Source organism: Sorex fumeus, unplaced genomic scaffold (assembly GCF_029834395.1).
Source record: "Sorex fumeus unplaced genomic scaffold, SorFum_2.1 ptg000061l, whole genome shotgun sequence".
Lineage (NCBI taxonomy): Eukaryota > Metazoa > Chordata > Mammalia > Eulipotyphla > Soricidae > Sorex > Sorex fumeus.
The window spans coordinates 34,838,591-34,855,528 of NW_026606118.1; the positions used below are offsets into that span (position 1 = coordinate 34,838,591).

At 43.3% G+C, this 16,938-nt stretch overlaps 1 protein-coding gene across 23 annotated transcripts in view; it reads left to right on the forward strand.

Moving 5' to 3' along the window:
* Positions 1–449: 449 nt before the first annotated feature.
* EPB41L2 (erythrocyte membrane protein band 4.1 like 2) overlaps positions 450–16,938 on the forward strand; it is a 231,072-nt gene continuing 214,583 nt past the window's right edge. For 22 of the 23 annotated variants that reach the window (XR_008794149.1, XR_008794150.1, XR_008794151.1 and 19 more), the window contains exon 1: positions 450–612. The gene's annotated coding sequence lies outside the window, so the exon portion shown is untranslated. Of the gene's footprint in view, positions 613–9,969; positions 10,007–16,938 lie in introns of all 23 variants that reach the window. The other variant, XM_056126398.1, reaches the window with a different exon arrangement.

A 16,938-nucleotide genomic window follows, 5' to 3' on the forward strand; every position in this document is an offset into this window, starting at 1 on the left:
GGATGACTGTGGCCTGAGAGGGACCAACCAGGCGTCCTTCCGTGTCCCCAGGGGCCTGGATCACACAGGTGTGCCCGCTATTAGGTTTTTAGACAACGGATTCATTTAGAAGAAACAACTCTTCAAACATCGATTTAAAAAAAAAAAAGGCATCTGCGGTCGAGATTCTCGGGTCAGGACACGGTGCTCATAAAGAGGCACCAACAGTCACTATCCGTGACAGCTCCGAAGGGGCGACGGTCTCCCTTCCACCGCAGGTACCCGGCGACGGCGAAGCTGGGAGAAGCCCAGTCGGTACCCCTCGGGGGCGTGGCCAGGTCTCGGGGGGCGTGACCTGAACGCGGAGGGGGCGTGGCCTGGGCGCCGGGGGGCGTGGCGCGGCCGTGGGGGGTTTCCGCGCCGGGAGGCGTCCCGCGAGGGCGCGGGCGGGGCTTCCGCCGCGCAGGGGCGGGGCTGGCGCGCCGAGTCCTCTGACGGCCCCAGCCGGGGAATTTCAATTTGAAACGCAGCGGAGGGAGGAGGCGGCGCGGCGGCCGGGGCGGCGGGGCTGAGGCTGAGGCTGAGGCTGGACGGGTCCCCGTGGCGAACGTGGTCCGGGGCTGCGGCGTCCGGGTAAGGAGACGCGCCGAGCTGAGCTGAGGAATGGCGGCCTGGGGGCCGTGTTGGGAGTGGCTGTGTGGAGGGGAGCCCGTGCAGAGCGCCTAGTCCCCGAGGAGCTTGCAGGGGCGGCTCGGATTTTTTTTTTTCCTCTGGCTGCAGCTGGGAAGCTGATCCTGGCAGGAAGCGGTGGCGGGACTGTCCCACCGGTGGGGGGAGGGCGTCTGGCTTTGGGGATTTTTTTTTTTTACCCCTTGCAGCTCCATCTCGCTCCTCTCCTCCCCACTCTTTCCTGGACCCCCTTTGCCAGCCAGCCCGGCCGAGGGTCCGGCTGCGCCCCTGTTGCTCCTCGCGGGCGCTCCACACCCGCGCTCCTCGGCGGTCACTCTTGCGGGAGAGTCGGGAGAGGGTGGGGGGGGCGTCGTGCTTATTAGGAGAGTGCGGGTCCTGCTTTGGGGGCGGGGGGGGGGGGAGCTTTGGGTTCAGAGCCACGCGTCCCGGGCCGAGCCGATCGCCAGCGCAGGGGGGTCGGACGCGGGGCGGAATCCTGCTCCATCCCGGGCGCTGGGCGCAGCGCGCTCGCGGGTCTGGGTTTTTGGAGCCGCTGCCCGGCTCCAGGGTGCGCGGGGGCTCCGGGTTGGGGGGGGGGGGCGGGGGCCGGGAGGCAGGAGCCGCGGCCGCGACGTCCTTCAAGCACGACGTGATTTGGGGAAGGGGGAATGCGGGGCCGGGACGCCGGGGCTGTGGGCTGGCCGCGCGCGTGGGCACGGGGCGGGGGACGGCCGAAGGGGCTGCGCGCGGTGTCCCGCTCCTCGGGGCCCGGGCTCCTGCCCGCGCCGTCCTGGGAGAGGACGTCGTGGGCCGTGGGCGCTGCCCGAGGCGGGGGGGGGGGGGGCAGCGGTGTTCGTGGTCTTTGCAATTCCCAATCCACTGGCTTTCCTAGCACCACGGACGGCTGGCTTTTCTCCTCCGGGACCGAGGGAAGGTTAGGAGATTTAAAAAAAAAAATTTTTTTTTTTTTTTTGGGTAATTTGCAGGGTGTGGACCTGGAAGAGGTCCGAAGGGAGCGAAGGGAGCGAGTAGGGCTGGAATTGGAGTGTGGGATTCCCAGACCTGAGACTTTGGCCTTAGCAGCCAGACAGGGTGGGTTGATGGGTGGGTGGGTGGGTAGGTGGGTGGATGTGGGGAGGGGCGCTCTGTCACTCTGCTCTCCCGCATCATCAGTCTCCCCTGAGTTTTTGGGTGGGGTTGGAACATCTCCCGCCCCAGAGTCCATTATTTTTGGGAGGGGTGTCTGTTGGAATCCACCCCACTGATCTAGGACGCCTTAAATTCAATTCTGCATCATGCAATCTGAAAAAGTCTGAATGTTGTGCTTAGGAGGGCAGTGGGTATATTTTATCTTTTCGAATCACACACATTTTTCTTTTTTCCCTTCGTGGGTTTTTTTGAACTTCTGGCATCCGAAATGATATGTGTGTGCCTAGCGTTTTTTTTTCCTGCCATTTAAGTGTCTTTAGTTATTATTTTTTTTAATTTTCCGGACTTTTTAAAAGTTTTTCTTTTCATTCTTCCATTTGCTTCAGTCCCCTGTTCTTTGCTTTCTCTCTTCACTATTTCTAATATTGTACGGAGAATTCGAATTTTCGTCCATGTACTCTTGTCTGCAGTTCCTTTGGGTCTTGAAGGAAACTGAGGCAGATTTTTAGCCACGGGATCTGGGGTTTGGAATTGTTAGTCTGTGGACAGGTTCTGCTGGGAAAGAAATAGTGCTCAGTCTTGTTTATTCCGTTGCCATTTGCAGTGCCTTTGCTGTGAGAAATCGCTGGATTGCTGCTGCAGCTACTGATTTGGCTGCAAAGCAATGCAATCTTGGATTGTGATAAGAGCCAACCAAGTACATTCGTCAGACTGTCACAACTTTTAAAGAGCTAGGCTGTGTTTACCTGGCAGAACAAGAGGGATCAGTCTTGTAATTCAATTTGGGAACCATCATCCAGCCTCAATACCAACTTTCTGGAGGTTATTGGAGAACTGTGCAAGTGGTAGTGGCTTGGAACAATGGTGGGGGATTTAGGATTAATTTAATCGTATCCTGTGTTTCTCACTTCTTGGGCAGAATTCCCACTGAAGTCAGTAGTGGTCTTGTGTGTAGAAGGAATGCTGAGAACAAGAGGCTGCTCATTTAGAGTAAAGGGAGAAAGGCAAATTTTCTTATAACTGCTACCCCCTATCTCCCCCCCCCCAAAAAAAAATTCTACTCATAACATCCTTACTCTTTTACCTCTAGTCTAATTAGTTCTTGGACAAACTACTAATGGCCTTACAGAGAAAGGAGACCAGTGGGTTGAGCTTCCTATTTCAGATTCTTGCTATCTTAAATAGATGGGGATTTTCTAATGGTTAAAAAATGACCCCCAAAACATCACTTAACAAAGTTAGAATTTATTGCAAGTGACAGTACAAAGCTGTGCTATCGCTCCTAGCACAGCAATAGGGCGTTTGCCTTGCACACAGCCAGCCCGGGCCAAGCCGGGTTCAATTCCTCCGCTCCTCTCAGAGAGCCCAGCAAGCTACTGAGAGTGTCTCGCGCACACGGCAAAGCCTAGCAAGCTACCCATGTCATATTTGATATGCCAAACACAGTAACAAGTCTCAAAATGGAGACGTTACTGGGCCTGCTCGAGTAAATCGATGAACAACGGGAGGACAGTTCTGCCATAGTGCTGCCATAGACAGTACAAATAACACTAGTTTAAAGGTAAACTAGAGTTCTTTCAACTGAGATCATATTACATAACTGGGGATGCATATTAAATTCTAAAGTTTAATTCCAAGTAGAAAAAGCAGATTTGCAGATTTAGGAGATAGCTCCGAAGAGAAAATGACAGCAAAATACAGAGCAAAGAAATGAAGAGAGCTCTTGCTTATTTAGAAAGATATCTTTCAGGAGTTGGATTTGAGTATGGGCTCTGTATTCCTTTGGTGAATGTTCAGAGGTTTCCAAGATAGCATTGTACTGGTCTGAGTTGGTGAGCTTGTTAGGTCCTTTGCTTCTTAAGGATCTTGTGGTTTACCCTTTCCAAATTACCGGGTAGGAAGAATTAAGTTTAGAAAAACTATCCAGTTCTCAGATTTTAAAAATAGATTTTTAAAAATCAGAGCTGTGTCCACGTGTACTGCCCAACCACTTGCTTTCAACTAAAAATACATGTACAAAGATGACAAAGCAGCCCTCCACCAGAATATTTATTGGCAAAATTACTCTGTAACTAGTAATATTGTAGTTATGTTTAACATTGGGTTTTGCTCTGAATCACCACTCTCATATTACTGTGGCAAGAGAACTACAAAGGGTCTGTCTTTGCCATTTTATTCAGGAATGTGGGGTTTATATTTTATATGGCAGAATGTTAGAATTTTTTTCTTGAAGATTTGAATTTGTTTCTGTTTCTACAGGAAACTATGGGTCCTTTTCTTTTTGTTTTGGACTGAAGTATTCTGTTTAGAAATGGAGGCATATTTCTGGGAAAGTATGAATTACTAGCATTTTTATAAGATGATTGCATAGTTTACAGTGATCAATACCACTGAGAGTAAAATTTTGCATTTCTAAAATCAGGATTGTTTCCTTGGAGAAAACAAAGGAAGTGGGCTTACCTCTCTCAACCCACCTTTATTTAGAAGCTTTTTCATTGGCTTTATTTTTTTCCACATGCAGAATTACTATACCTAACCACTATGGATACTCTCACAGATTCAGAAGCCTCAAGTAAATGTTTATGCTGGCTTTAGGAGTTAGCAATACTAGCCAAACCCTAATTTACTGCTCTTTTATAGAATCTCGGAATTTCAGGGCTGGACCTTTTAGGAGTCAGCAAATCTACTCTTAGCCCCAAACTTCACCCAGCACACAAACATTTTTCAGTCTCTTTGGAAGACTGAGTTAATGGAAGATTTTTATATGATTCCCCCAAAGATTCCAGACAGAGCATCCTTTGGGAATGCCATGTTTTGGCACACAACGGCAACTTGATAGTCAAAAGATTTTTATCATTCCTCTGATTTGGCAGTGCCCCAGAATAAAATGTAAAATGGAGTCCAGTGCCTGGTATCATTAGCCGAAGGGAATGATCTTTAAGAACAAATGCAACAGTTATTTAGAAATTACAGATAAATCAGAGAGAAAGAAATCAGAAATTATTCATTTCTAATATCAGTTAGAAATGTCTGATAGTGATGACAAATGTTTTCTTGAAATCTTTTTTCCATTAATTAATTTATTTTTATTTTTGGGTCACACCCTGGGATGCTCAGGGGTTACTCCTGGCTCTGCACTCAGGAATTGCTCCTGGCGGTGCTCGGGGGACCATATAGGATGCTGGGAATTGAACCTGGGTCAGCCGCGTGCAAGGCAAACACCCTACCTGCTGTACTATTGCTCCAGCCCCTCTTTTTTTCCCCTTTAAAGTGTGTTTATGTGTATTTTGTAAGAGAAGGAAATACAAATACATACAAATACAAATGCCTATAACTTTGTACTCAATACTTTTGATGGAGTAATGAACGATTGGACTTTTACATAATGGACTGACGGTGCTTTTAGTGCAGATTCTCAGAAAGTTAGAGTTGACTGTGGAACCACCTAGCAGCTATTTCATGTAGAAATGTCATGTACTTGATGACTTGGCATCTTTTATTTTTTCGTATTGAAGAGATGCTTTTCTTTTTATTTTCTTTTTTCAATTTTTATTTCATTTTATTTTTTTGTGGTTTGGTTTTTGGGCTCCACCCAGCTGTACTTAGGTCTTACTCCTCACTTTGTGCTCAAGGATCACTCCCGGAGGTGGCTCTGGGTCTCATGTGGGGTGTTGGGGATCAAGCCTGTGCGGGCCTTGTGCAAGGCAGCACCCTGCCCGCTGTACTGTCTCTCCAGCCCCAGAGAGATGCTTTTCTTTTCCTTATTGTTTTCCCTTGTTTTGTGGTTGGCCTGATCTTAGGCTGTGTTTTTCGTATTTAGAAGTACAAGTAATCTATGCAGTATTTCCCTAAATCCCTAGTTTTGGGGATAGTATTTTAGTGACAATTATAGTGCTTTTTTTTTTTCACTTTTCTATTTTTTTTTTCATTTTTAAGTTAATGTCTCTTACTACTTAGTACAGGACTAGACCTCATGTGACCTATGCATATATTTATACTGTTTCTGGAATTTTCTTTTTTTTAAAAAAATTTTTATTAGTGTGGAATTTTCTTTTTATAGATTGAAATTAGACTAATTTCATATTCTCAGTTTTAAAATGGAAATATCTCATTTTTTATAATATTTTTATGCATTTTACAATTTTACTCATTATGGTAGAGCCATGGAGACCTAAATTTGTATAAATTGCCTTCCGAATAATCTTTATAGTACTATCTTTATAGTACTAACTGAGCAGTGTCTTAAGCTTTTTTCACTAACCTACACTTTTACATATGTAACTAAATCTGGCCTCTTGGAAATGGTTTAGTTTTCTCCAGTGAACTGGAGGTCTTGAAAGGGCTTCCGAAATGATTCTGTCACTGTCTTTTGTAGGATCTTATTGTCTTGGTCAGATAGGAAGTTTCTGAACAAAATCTGTAAGGCTATAATTGATGTCAGTTTCCTCTTGCTTTGCTCTTTTTTACATCTGCATTATCAGCCTCAGTGAAAGAATTTTTAAGACATTTTCAGGCTTCTCATCCCTCATCGCTTCCACTCCCATCGTCCCTTCCAGAAGAGAAGACAATTGTGATTTTAAAAACATTGTATCTAGGTCACAGTACCAATTCTTTAATCATTTTTTCCAAGCCTTAAGCTTAGGTTTTCAGATATTCTGTGGAACTTCAGTGTTAACTCACCGCACAATAGAAAGTGATAAGTTTAACTATAATTAAAAGAAATTTTCCTGTAGTTAGTATATTATATCTCTCAGTATTTTTGCAATGTTCCACTGCTGTTATTCCCCCCCTTCTTATTATTTTGGAGTCATTAAACTAAAAATATTATTTACACTTAAGTGTTTTTGCTTCAAACAGTCATGGTTGTCCAAATGTGTTTTTTTATTTTTTCATGACTGAGGAGCAGAAGAGAGTGTGGAGATCTTTGGTTCAGACTCGACCTGGGGTGGGAATGGACTTACGGAGAGGGTAGTAGGGTAGTACTTAGAGTGATCTCTGGGGTTCATGAACTGCATGAGATAAGGTATTTTGGGAAACTGAATATTGAAAACTGCTGATCTGGTTTAGTTCTTTTGCGATTAGGGAAGTTCTTTATTCTTTTCCCCTTTTTGTTTCTCATGTTATTCTGTGGCCTTGAAAGTATTTCTCCTTTCATGCCCTGCCACAGTGGTAGGGAGGGATGGGGGGGAAGGAGGCTGGGAGGGATACTGGGACTGGTGGTGGTGGAGAATGGGCACTGGTGGAGGGATGGGTATTTGATCTTTGTATAACTGAAACCCAAGCACAAAAATTTGTAAGTCTACAACTGTACCTCATGGTGTTTCACTAATAAAAATTTAAGGAAAAAAAATCTATCTCAAATTTAAAAAAAAGAAAGTATTTCTCCTTTCTCTCCATTGTATTTATATTCATTTGAACTCCTTTAATTGTTCCTTTTTACCCAGTGGCCACAATTAATGTGAATTTTGATATAATGGTCTCTTACAGTCTTACTTGGTGTGTATTATGTGCTATTATTTCCTCAAAAAATCTTTGTTGGAATAGTGATTAGAAGGGATCAGTAGTGCACATTTTGTAAGCAGGAGGACTGGATTCATTCTTGGAACCTCCTGGTTCCCTGAGCACTGAGCAAGGAGTGGCTCCCCCAAAAGAAGCATCCTTGCAGAATGTTTGCCCTGTTTGGTGCTGGTTGAATGCCTCTTTATCCTTGGGTAAAATTTCTCACAGCCTCAGGTTCCTTACCTTTAGTATAAGGTTATAGTCATAACTAGTCTCAGTTATGTGAGGATTAAATGAACTAGTGCTTATATAATGCCTCACATAATGCCTGGCATCTGTGAAAATTGTTAGGTTAAGAAAAAGAGCTAGTGGTTTGCTTATGAATATGTGGTAAGCTGTTTTTTTGCAGTGGTCAGGGATAATTATCTGTGTGGAAGTAGTCTTTGATATGAAACTGTAATTTCCTTTAGTGATCACAAGTCAAAGCCACTTTAACAATTTCAGCATGGTAGTATGATATCTCTAGAATTTTTTAACTTTTAAGAAACTGTTTTACAATTTTTGTCCCACTTGTAGTATACCAAAGGCACATCTGTATGGCAAAGCTGTTTGGATTTAATTTCAGTAATTCAGGGATAATGTGGTCTTTTACTTTTTTTTTTTTTTAAATGTTTCTAGAGGTAACTGATTTTGAGTGTACAACTTGTATGCCTATTCTAGTTTATAACTTCCTTCTGTAACTTAAGTAAACTTGCCAAACCAGGGCTGTTAATAAGAGTTTTGATAGTGTTTAAATCTCTTCGGGTAACATTAAAATTTTACCATTATATATCCAGTACGTTTTTTGATATGTATAGCAGTTTTGCAGACATATTTTCCTTAGCATAACGTTTTAACTTTATTTTTAAATTTATTTATTTTGCTTTTTGGGTCACACCGAGCGATGCTCACTCCTGGTTGTACACACAGGAATTACTCCAGGTGGTGCTCGGGGGACCATATGGGATGCTGGGAATTGAAACCGGGTCGGCCGCATGCAAGGCAAATGCCCTACCCGCTGTGCTATGGCTTCAGTCCCACGTTTCAACTTTAAAAAATTAGTTGCTTAGCATAAACAGAAACCTAGCAATAGTTCTTTTGAAGATGGGGGGTTTTCACAGAAATATCTTTATTTTAGTCTCCTTAGGAAAAGTGGAAGGGTCTTGGTAACTGGCCTAAAGTCAGAAAAAATAGAAGAGTTTTGGCAACTGTCCTAGAGTCATCCTCCATCCCAGAAACCATTAGCTAGAATTAAGACATTCCTGCCCCGTTTATACAGAGTATTCTCTCTCTACTTTGCCAAAGTCCTTCCATTTCCTTTTGTCTTACCTCTAGACTTTAAATTCAGTAGCATGACACTAGTTGGGACTTTACTTTTAGATCACTGTGTTTTTGTTTGATTAGGAACCATATTGTCCCTGGAAGCCTCTGTGTTATTCCAAAGTGGCCACAGGTGGAAATTGCATCAGTGGAGGACCACAGTATGAGACTAGGGGGCAACCCACAGGATGTGGAGCCAAAGGATGGAAACAAGTCGAAGGGGGTCAAGCTCAGAAAAAAGATGGAGAAACATTGCTTTAGACTATTGAGTCTGTATCTCTTTTAGGGATAGATACTATGTGACCTCCCCTGCATTGGGTTTTTATACCTCTGGGGTGGATAGTCACTTCTGTTTCTCTCTTTGTGAAAATTAAGCTTTAGAATCAATGTTGGTCGTCATTTTAGGTGTGCCCATCATGTGACAGATCTTAGAAAAATGTAGAAAGACTTTTAAAAATCAAAAGAAAAATTAAGGGCCTTATCTTGGGCTTGGAGTGATGGAATAGCAGATTGGGCCCTTGCCTTGCAGGCAGCTAACCCAGGCTTAATCTTTGACACCCCATAAGGTATATGGTCCCTGAACCTCACTAGGAGTGATCCCTGAGTGCAGAGCCAGAAGGAATCTCTGAGCACTGTTGAGTTTGGCCCAAACACAAAGAAAAAGACTCCTCACCCAGCACTACTCACGACTACTAGAAGTGCTGAGGAACCATGTGTTGTCAGGTGTCAAACACAGCTTCTTGCACAGGCCAGACATGTGTTCTGTCACCAAACCATATGCCCGATTCAAGAATACTCTTTCATATTTCCTCCCAGACTTCAAGGCTCATTGCTCATAAACAGATTGCTCAGTTCTCTGAAGCCTAATGTTTCCTTCCAGCAGTTCATCTTTGAGCTTTATTTGTACATTGCATGGCTTTTTATAGAAAACATTTTGTTATAAAAATTCACTATTGTACGTTCCAGTATGTATCTCTAAAAGATAAGACCTCTTGTCAATAACTTGAATCCCATCACTATGCTTTAAGTTTCTTTATATTATCAAATGTCTAATTGTATTGGGTATTAAAACCTGTATTTATCTCATTTACCAGTTTTTGAGAAAATTTGTTTGAATCAGATACCCTGGGACATGCGTCAGCTGTGAAATGTGTGCTTTGCATGCATGAGTCCTGGGTCTGATCTCTAGAACTGCAAAATAAATAAACAGAAACCTAGCAGTAGTTCTTTTGAAGATGCCCACTTATGATTGGTATATCTTTTAAGTGTATTTAGTTATAATTTCCCCTTCATTTCTTATTTGTTTTCCTTTAGAAAAAGTGATATTTGGATTGGAGATAGAGTACAGTGGGTAAGGTTCTTGCCTTGCATACAACCCATCTGGGTTCCATCCCAGGCACCCCATGTGGTCCCGTGAGGACCATCCTTGATTAGCCCTGAGCACTGCCAGGTGTGGCCTACAAGCATCAACTCCCCAAACCTTCCCCCTGGCTCCCCAAAAGGAAAAGTGATGTTTATTTTGTAGATATCAATCATAGTATTTTGTTTATAATTTAGATAATGTGGTTGCAGTTGTGATACTTTTATGGTTTGTTGTATAAAAGTACTACATCTTCACCACCACCAAAGTGCCCACGGCACTCCATCACGGTCCTTCTGTCACTTGTAGTTCACTTTTTTCCCCCTCTCCTCACCACACAGCCTGGCAGTTTCAGTTTTGTGCTGAAAAGTCAGCAGTCTGTCATTTAATATTGTCCATTGTCTTATTTTATTTCTTTTACCACACATGAGTGAGATCATCTGGTGTTTATTCTTCTCCCTTGACTTATTTCACTTGACATAATGCTGTTCAGTTGCATCCAAGTTGCAGCAGATGGCAAAATTTCATCTTGTATGTACCTGCATAATATTCCACTGTGTATCCACACCATAACTTTGGGACAGTATTACTTACTGAGCACCCAATATCTCCTAGTCATTTCCAGAGACCTTCATTTAATATTTAATCCTGATGATGCCATCCCCAGGGGCAGAAGATTATCTTTTTTTTTTTTTGTGCACAAAGAAACTGGAGCTCCGAGAGTTAATAAGCTTGTCTAGGAGACAGTGTCCTGGTGGGAGAGCTGAGATGCTAATTACACTCTCTTTCCAGTTCCAGGGGATATTGAGTTAGGACAGAATGACAACTTTGAGATGAATGCAATTTAGAAAATTTCCCGAAGATCGATGAGATCCAGTTCAAGTTGCATCTCCCTGGGGTTTTTGTTGTACTCAGTCATGGCTGAGAAGGGTTTCCTTGCCCTGGGTTCAGCAGACTGAAAAACTAACCGCAAGAATAGAAGCCTCTTCTGTGTGTCACCCCTACAGCCTGTGATACTACTCAGTGTTCTGACTTCACGCTTTCAGGGAGGGGTTTTTGTTTCCTGTTTTCTCTCCCACATTACCATCCCTCTGCCCTTCCTTTCTCTGGAAACTAGCATAGCTTCAAGGAGACTCTCTCCTTTCCCCTTTTTTTCCTTGCAGTTTTTTTCTTTTTGAAGGTTGATTAGTTGTCCTACTTTCTTAGGGTATGAATTTTGCTAATTTCACCCTGTGGCATAGTTAACCCGAGATAACCTGTTCCTTCCTCCTCAGTGTTAGCGTTTCTTTTCCTCCTTGGTGAGATTCTCTCTAGGTGTGGGCTGTTCCTGACATGTTTTGCTTGCTTTGTCTGCAGCCCCATCAATCGCTTTGTCTTCTAACTTACCCTGGAAAAGTACATTTTATGTTAATGTATTCAATTTGTTCTAGCTTCCATTGCAGCTAATCTGTCCAGGCTTGATGCACTGATGATAAACGTGTGCAGAAGAAATAAAAATAACTGTTCATCACAGATGGTCATCCAGCTCTGGTGGCTGGTGATTTTAAACATGTTGTTATCCCCAGCCCTCTTTACAACAGTGTCTTAAAATAGCGGAGATGCAGTTTATTTTATAGATGAAAAAAAAATGAGGTTAAAAATGAAGTAATGGGCACCAGAGCAATAGTATAGTGGGTATGGTGTTTGCCTTGCATGCAGCCAACCTGGGTTTGATCCCTGATATCCCATATATGGTGGTGGTGATGGTGATCCTCTGAGCACCACAGGGAGTAATTCCTGAGTGAAAAGCCAGGAGAAACCCCTGAATGGGTGTGGCCCCAAAATGAAAACAAAAATGAAAAAAACAAATAGGACAAAAAGGAATAATGTGCTGAAGAACTGTCAGCTTGTGTGCTGTTAAAACCTCCTCCCCCTTCCCACCCCCCCCATCCCTGGGACTTTAGTTACCACTTTTCTTTGCACAGGAGTTACTCCTGGTTTAGGAATTATTCCTGGCGGTGCTTGGGGGACCATATGGGATGCTGGGAATCGAACCTAGATTGGCTGCTTGCAAGGCAAATGCCCTACCCGCTGTTCTATTACTCCAGCCCCTAGTTACCACTTTTAATTGCTTGATATTACTCTGTAGAACTAGAAGACTTTTTGGACATGTCTGCCAATAGGTGTTCGGGAGGCCCAGGGGATCCTTCCAGCAATTCGCAGCTGAGCAGGGCAGTGGTTCAGGGTGAGGGTCTTCTGAGGATTCGGTGCTTTTTTGTGGTGCTTTTATTTATTTATTTATTTATTTATTTTTGCTTTTTGGGTCGCACCCAGTGATGCACAGGGCTTACTCCTGCCTCTGCATTCAGAAATTATTCCTAGTGGTGCTCAGGGGACCATGTAGGATGCTGGGATTCGAACCCAGGTCAGCCGCGTGCAAGGCAAATGCCCTACCCATTGTGCTATCACTCCAGCCCCTCCGGTGCTCTGGCTTTGGGACAGTTTAGGGGATTACTTGGACAGTGTCAGTGGTGGTGCCCAGGGCCTGTGGACCTAGCGATGGTGTGGAGATCATGTGGTGCTGGGTATCAAACTGGGTTCACTCATAGGCAAGACCTGTGTAGTATCTCTCTGGCCCCTGGAACTTGAAAGTGTTTGTGGGGGTGGGGGTGTTATTTGGGCTATACACAAGGTACTCAGGAGCTATTTCTGGTTCTGGACTCAGGAGTGGTCCCTGGTGGTGCTCAGGGGACCCAGTGAGGTGTGGAGATTTGAATCAGGGTTGCAGTCACTGAAAGACAAGTGTCTTACTTCCTGTTCTAACGCTCCAGCCCTAGGCCTTGAACTTTTTAGGAATTTGTTGGTATCTTGGGTTGACGTGATAGTACAGTGAGTAGAGCCCTTGCCTTGGATGCTGCCGCCGGCCCTAGTTTGATCTCCAGCACCAAATATGGTCCCCTGAGCCTGCCAGGAGTGAACCCTGAGCACAGAGCCAGGGGTAAGCCCTGAGCACTGCAGAGTGTCGACCCCCAAACAAAACAAAAGAATTTGTTGGTATGTGACTTATGAAAGATAACTAACTATTCTTTGGCTTCCTCATTCCGTTTTTAAAGGTGTGAGTGGGGCGAGGAGCACACTTTCACTATTAAGAGTCCCCTGTCATGCTGGGCCGCTTGTGCTCTGTCTTCTTTACACAGTGTCACTCTAAGTGGCCGACACTCTTCCCCCCACCCTTAGTTGGAGGGTGCTGGCTGGGCTGATCCTAGGGGGTGGTAGTAGCCTCTGGTGCAATTGGATGCACCTTCTGTTTGTTTAAAGAAAGTACATTTCCAGGGGGATACTGAGTGGTACTTTTTGTTCGTTTGTTTGTTTTGTTTTTTTTCTGGGAAGGAGAAAGTAAGTCAAGTTGGGAACTTCTGGTGTAGTGTTTCCGGTCTGGTGTATCATAAGAAAAGTATACCACAGTATAAAGCACACCCATATGAAATGTGCGCTCCCCACAGTTTTTAATCTTTCTAGTGGTTTTACAGTTTTTCTTTCTGTTTTATTTACAAAGCACATGGCATTCCTCAGGGCCTTCCCCTGGGGGTCCTACTTATGTGCGTTATAAGGAAAGCAGAGACCTCAGCTCTAATTTCCTTCATGACAGATTTCTCCTCTCAGAGGCAACCACTTTCAATTCTTTTTCTTTTTTATTGCCTAGCCCGGTTTGTCTAAATAACGTAATTTTCCTGTTTTTTGATCTTTACATTTTAGATAATGTCTGCTGAGTTATTACCTTGTTTGGAGTTTCCCTTCTTTATTGTCTTCTTTATTAATGCCCACACATAGGTCTGTATTCTCTCACCCCACACCAGAAATATGCTAAGGCTAAGCCATGAAAAATACTTGCACTGCATGTAATTTCCTTTACAACTTTTTTATTTAATTTATCCTGAATTGCCTTTTCCTACCTTTGTTTGCATAGTTTATTTTTTACCCATCCTTTAGCCTTCAACTATTTCCTTTTTCTTTTCCATTTTTGTTTTTGGGTCATGTCTGCCTGTGCTCAGGGCATACTCCTGGCTCTGTGCTCAGGGATCACTTTTGGCAGGCTGGAGGTCCATATGGGGTCCTGGGGATAGAAACTGGGTTGACCACACATAAGACTGCATGCAAGGTCTTATTCGCTGTACTCTAACTGGCCTTCTCTTTTCTTGGAAACATCCTTCCTGGACCCTCCATTCTCAGGTATGGTCTGTTTCTAGAAAGACTGTGCAGCTATCATTTATTTATTTATTTTTGCTTTTTGGGTCACACCTGGCATTGCTCAGAGGTTACTCCTGGCTCCGCACTCAGTAGTATTTAAACCAATTTCTCTCAAGTAACAAGTCTCTCTCTCTCTCTCTCTCTCTCTCTCTCTCTCTCTTTCTCTCTCTCTCTCCCCCTCTCTCCCTCTCTCTCCCTCTCTCTCCTTCTCTCTCTCTCTCTCTCTTCCCCGTCCCCCCTCTCGTGTGCTTGTTCGCTCTTTCCTCTCAGGTTAGAAAACAACTAAGGAGATTTCTCAAGAAATGAAATACATATGGGAAGCCGGGGTTTGAAACTGTGTCAGCCGTGTGCAAGGCAAATACCCTACCTTTTGTACTATCACTCTGGTCCCTGTGCAGCTATCCTTGGGATTCCTTTTGCTTTTTTCCTTGGGCTCCTGCATTCCTGGATTGATGGCTCTTTAGTTCATATCTACCTGGGTACATACTCTAGTTTCTCAGTAAACTGGAGCTAAATTTGTTGAGATCCTTCATGTCTAAAAGCTGCTTTCCCCACTCTTAAAACCTTTTTTTGGGGGGAGGGGGAATAAGATTCCCAAGTAGTGTTCAGAGGTACTGCGGGCCATACAGTAATACTTTGTCAGCTGGGCCAGAAGATTCAAAGCTTATATCCACTGAGGGGGCGCTGCCCAGAGTCAGCAGTGCCGGGGGGGGGGGGGGTGTCATCTGGGCCTCATCTGTCTATAGGACTACACTGTATGGGGGCAAGGGTATGGGGTGGCATGTTGTGCCTAGGGTCAGACTGAGGTCCCTGTGCATCCCAGGCCTGTGTTCCTGACCCCTGAGCTGTCTGCCTTGCCCCTAATGCCCTTTTGTCCTCTCAGTTTGCTTGTTTTTGTCGATTGAGTACAGAATTCTAACTAACCCATTGCTGTCTCTCTGAATTTTGAAGGCGTTGCTCCTAACATCCCAGCATTGCTGTGGATTAGTGCTTTTCTTTTATCCCCTTCTGTGTACATGACTGGTTTGTTCTGTTTAGAAGTTTCCAGAAATTTCTCATTGATCTTGGTGGTTTAAAATTTTGTGGTGGTGTGGGTCTTGGTGTGGTAGTATTTCATTCATTGTACTAGGGACATGTGGGTCACTTTCAACTTGGTAATTCTTACCTTTGTGAAATAGTCTGTTATAATTGAGCTCCATGGTCTTTGTACTTTCAAGAACACCCATTATTTGGATGTTGGGTTTCTTAGATTGACATTCAGATTTGATTGCTTTTTTTTTTAATTTCTGATGCCAAGTCTTTGTTCTTTTATGTCCTTAGTTTCTTTTAACGAGAGAGAGAGAGAGAGAGAGAGAGAGAGAGAGAGAGAGAGAGACTTGTTACTTGAGAGATTGGTTTAAATATTTCTTAAAATTTTTTAAAGTTGAATCACCATGACATACATAGAAAGTTGTTCATGATTGGGTTTCAGTCATACAACTTTCCAATACTCATCCCTACACCAGAGTACATTTCCCACCACCAATGTCTCCAGTTTCTCTATGGCCATTCCCCCCCCCCCCCCCACCTCTATGGTAGGCACTTTTCTCTCTGTCTCTGTCTGTCTCTCTCGTATTGGTTACCAACAGATCCCCTGTGTTAGCCTCAGCCTTCAGAGGAGTATTTGAAACCTCCTATTCCTGTGACTCTTAGGGCATCTCCTACAATCAGATTGTTTCTTGTAGGTTCCCACCAAAATAGGAATTCAAGTTTTTGCTTCCTCTGCTAAGTCAGTCAGTTCAGTTGTACATCTGTTTTTCATTTTCTGAAATTCTATTGCTATATCTCATCTGCTGGCCTGTCTCACTATTGTTGTTGTAGATTTGTACCTTGCGTTTTTTTCCCCCTCTCTGTCATTTTAGTGTGGTTTTGAAAGTGAACACACATTAACTCACATCCATTCAACTAAATGTAAGGTTTTAAGCTGATAAAAATTAATTTTCCATGCTTACAGTAGTGCTCATTTGTCAATATAATAAAAATATAAAATTTATTTAATAAATATAATACAATTTTCTTCATATCAGATGACTGAATTAAAGTAAAGCAGTTGAATGAATATTCAGAGTGCATGGAAATGAATGAATTGCTTTGTCATCAAAGAAGAAGGTATTTCATAGGCAAAGCTTAGGAAACATATTATATTGTATTTCTTTATTAGATCAAGGATTATTTCAGTAAATTCAGCTTATTAATCTAATAAATTATACTTGAGCTGCATCTGAAGATATTCAATAAAACAAATTCCGTGAGTATTATCAGAAAAGACAAGCTTATTTTAGATTTTACCGAATATCTTGGTTTCTCTACATAACTTTGAATAATTTTTGATTGTTGATTTGGGGATTAGTGGATACTGAGTTAATGTGGGTTAGTTAAGTGAGGTTAGGATAAAAATTTCATTACCAGAATATGAATAGAGAGTGGGGCTTACAGCCAAGGAAAGATGCGCGTCTGAGGGGTTTTTGTTTTGGGGAAAGAAAACAAAAGTGGAGGTAGTGGTTGTGAGGTCTGAGGATCCGTAGGCAGATCAGAAGACCCCCTATTCATTAATGCAAAGGTTGTTGACAAAAGATAAAATTTTGTATGTCTCCAAAATGTGACAGTGTGTTAAATTGAGATAGTACATGGATGAATCTTCCCTCTACAATTTCTTT